Here is a 4,293-nt window from a genome sequence, read left to right as displayed (position 1 = left end):
TTTTGCCAAAGATAAAATGCCTGAACTAACAGAGAGCATCTATTAATGTATTCATTCACTCATACATTCAAATATTTGATGAATATTTACTAGCTGATACCTGTAGCCAGATGGTAATAAAAAAGCTAAGACACAAACTTCCAACTCAAGGAGATCCAGCCATGTTCTTATTAAGAAAACAGCCGAAACCGGTTTGGCTCAGTGGATAGAGCATCGGCCTGCGGACTGAGGGGTCCCGGGTTCGATTCCGGTCAAGGGCATGTACCTGGGTTGCGCGCCCCACTGGCCACCTTCTAATTAATTTCCTTTCAATGTGCACAAATCTGTTCACAGGGTCACTAGTTTCCATATAAGACTTTAAATCTCATTCAAAAAAAAAAAAAAAAAAAAGAAAACAACAACCAGCCCTGGCCAGTGCACTCAGTGGTTAGAGTGTCGGCCTGACAATGAAGAGTCCTGGGTTAGATTCCAAGTCAAGGGCACATACCTGAGTTTGAGGTTCCACCTGGCCCCAATCAGGCAGGCACCTGCAGGGGGCAACCAACTGATGTGTCTCTCTCACATAGATGTTTCTTTCCCTCTCTTCCTCCCTCCCTCCCTCCATTCCACCCTCTCTAAAAATCAGTTTGGAAAGGGAGGGAATAAAATCTGCTGTAGAATTCTGAAGAAAAGAAAAAGGGAGTTTGCCCTGGAGCCAGATAATGTACATCTCACAGACTACCATCACATTCAATGCCTAGTGTGCTGTGATAAGCTTTAGATCCTCTGGGACTACTTGGTTAACTTATTGCACCAGATATGATTTTGTAACTTTCCCCTTAAAGTTCTAGATTTATGCCATTAACTCAGTTTGCCCCATGATGCAACTGGGGTGTCCTGGACCCAAAATGAATCAGTGTTTTCTAGGTGTATTTCTGAAAAGATATTAACCTTTATCTTTCACTAAAGAAAAAAGGGTTTGCTCTCAGAATAGCTGGCTACCTTTACCTCAAGAAATAAGTCACTGCTAGGTGCATGGATTTCAGATGCTATGTGATTATGTACACATACACAGTTAACTTAGGAGATGGTGAAATCTTCCATCTGAAGAACAGTAAGAGTACTAAATACATAATAAAATCCCTACTGCTGTTAGGAAAGAAAAATGAAGACTGCCACTGGGAGAGGATGGGAGGGTTAGAATTGTAAGTGCTACATGGCTAAAAGTAGGAAAGAAAGCAAAGCATTAATAAAGTTAAACGGGTCTAGAAATGGCTTTGATGAACATGCTAACGCTCTTAAACCAAAAGATAGGGAAAAGATGAGATTACAACAATAAGTATACAATTCAAATTAAGTGGTGATATGGGAATAGAAGTGGAGAGAGCAAAAAGGAAAGTGGGGTGTCCAGATTGTTGTTTCAGAAAAACAATTCAGCAAGGAAGCTAAAATTGACCACATATCTAAGTTTGTTAACTGATGAAAAGTACTCATTTTTAGAAAAATATGTTCCCAGCTCTGATCTAAACTAAGAAACTTTCAGAATATTGTTGGAAACTGACTATACATTTGTCTAACATTCACACATTGCATGATGCATTTGAGTTATACGTATATCTACTGATAAAAAAAAATAGCTGGGTTTCAAATCTTGTTGCATAGAACCTCAAATATTTTAGAAGAAATAAAGCATTATTAATAAACACTGGCAACAATATTTCTACAATAGAAAGTATGCAGATGTTCCAAATATGCTTTTAAACCAGGAATAATGATATGTGCTGACATTTAGTTAGACTTCATTCTTTTCACTTGCATATGAACTCAACTGTGTCCCTTTGTCTCCTATTTTAAGAGACTTCCCAAGATAAAAACATTGCCCTAATTTTTTTTAAGGTCTGTCCAAATGATGAATATCTTTGATTGCCTTAAAACCAAGTAAACAAGCTCTGGACTTTAACCTAGAAAAGAAAATTTTCAAATATTCCCTTCCCCTGATGTCAGTTGCTACCCATGACCTCTGTTGAGATGTTCACAACAAAGGTCACAGGGCTCCCCTTCCCCTCCTAAAGAAATAATGCAGTGGGAAAAGGGCAGACACCCACTGCATTATTATTCTCAATCTCTATTGTAATCAACCCCATGATCCCAAATTGCAATTGTATGTAAACCTACTAAAGGTTTAGATGGGAAAAAGTGGAGGAGATAGGTTTTTAAAAATGGGGTTTAAAAATCTGTGCCAGCAAACTAAACTTCCTTTTCAAACTAAGTTGGAGTTTCAATATTAAGAACAGTCTCAATGTTCGTGTATGTTTTACCCAATCATAAAGCACAAGCTTCATTCTCTTTAATTCGGGTTCAAAGATATTGTTAGGGAGTAGCTGGGCCATAATTAAGAGTTATATTAGAGAAAGATACATTTTATTAGACTTGAATACTTCCCAGATCAAAAACTACATCACCATTAGGACATTGTTAGTATATAATACATAATCTCCTTTGATGATCTCTGAACCAGAAAAGTCAGATGCTTATAAAGACAATGATCTTCTCAACAATTTCTGGCCACCTTCAAAATCAACCAATATTTAATTTTAGCTTAATAAAAAAGCCACACTAAATTTCCTAACCACTTTACCATATTACGCAAACTGGGTTGACAAACACCATATTGTGTCTCTTGAAAGTCAATTCACATGTGTTAAATTCCAGAGTTTAGCAATAGAAAAACTTGCAATTTTAGATGGAAGTGTTTGTTGAATTCCTTGAGAATGAATATAGTAGAATAAATAATTCATGTCTTGGTTAGGAACCAGAAGATCTAAGAGTAATATAAATAAATGCATACATATCAAGTGAGTTTCAAGTTCCTTCCAGGTCACTGACATGTAGTGTGTGTGTGTGTGTGTGAGGGGGGCGGGGGCAGACAAAATCACAGCACTGTATAATTAATACTTCACATGTTAAGGTTGTGTTGGAACTTCAGTTGTCATTCTACTCGTCACCTGCCCTCAAGGAAGCACTGCACAATAAACAAGGGTCATTTTCCTTACAGCAATGACATAGGACACATACACACAAACAACTCAGACCCAAAAGGCTAAAGACAAGCGAAAATCTCCAAGACTTTCAAAGTGTAGATTTGCCTTTTCACTCAGGCTGGTCAATGCAGTGAAAACTACATTTACATGTGATTGCCATAATCTTCACCAAAGCCAGGCTGGGAACTAAAGGTTGAAAAATACTACTGTTAAGATTTCAGGCCTAAACTCTAATATCCTTCAGGAACAAGAAGACAGGCCTAGGCCCGGCCCCATTAAAAATCCCACTTAAACCAGCCACTCGGTCTCCTCCTCGTGTTTGGATCTCTGGAAAACAAAACAGTCAAGCTTTCTTGGGATTTTGGAGTCTGACCCGAACACCCACAAGACCATGGGAGTCAAGTCAAGTTGGCAAAGAAACGCGCAGTTTCAAGAAAGCAAAGGTTCTTCTTTTCAACTCCACGTTCCCAGGACACCTCAGGCCACAATGCTCCCTTGAAGTAAATGACAGCCACAACAAAGACAACCTTTGCAAACCCAGATAGCACACTGGAACTTCTATGCTTCCAAGGGCCAAAGAACAGCCAAAAACCACGAAAGGTTAAGGTGACCCAGCACCCAAGATCTCCATTTTAAAAAAATCCTAGGTGTTGGGGCAGGTGATGAAAACAAGGGAAGTCAAAGGGCTACTTGCTGGTAGCCAGGCCAGACCAGTCCTAATCAAGCTTTATTTTCCTGCACATGAGTTTAGTGAGCCATTAAAAAAAAATCAAGGTCACCAGTAGGTCCCCCGTTTCCCCTCGCTCAGTGCTTTTTGCCAGAAAATGCTTATAGCAGCTCCCCATATGCCATGCCACGGTGGGCAGAGCCAAACCTAAACTTTTAAACCTTGGGGAAGGTGGGAAAGTCAGCCAGCCACACGCTGGGCTAGGAAAAGTCAAGAGAAGGAGGGAAAAAGAGTCAAGTTTCAAAACAAAGGCTCCACTGAGAACTGAACGTCAACCCCTTCCCAAGTCCTAGCCTTCCAGCCCGCTAGGCTGGGCCTGGATTTTTAAAAGAACTCAAGACAAGTCGGAGAGACCCAGCTCCTGGCTACCCACGAGAATATTGGCACAACCACTTGATGAGGGTGGTGCTCTCCACCCCGCCACCCCCATCTCCTCACACAGGAAAACAGTGAGGCTAAGAACCCAAGTGATCTGCCCCAGGTCCCACGGTGGAGCCTAAATTCAAGCCCCTTCCCGGCCGGGGCAGGCCGGCCCCGGTGGGCGCC

Source organism: Myotis brandtii, unplaced genomic scaffold (assembly GCF_000412655.1).
Source record: "Myotis brandtii unplaced genomic scaffold, ASM41265v1 scaffold1135, whole genome shotgun sequence".
NCBI classification, from domain to species: domain Eukaryota; kingdom Metazoa; phylum Chordata; class Mammalia; order Chiroptera; family Vespertilionidae; genus Myotis; species Myotis brandtii.
This window is presented reverse-complemented; position numbering follows the sequence as displayed.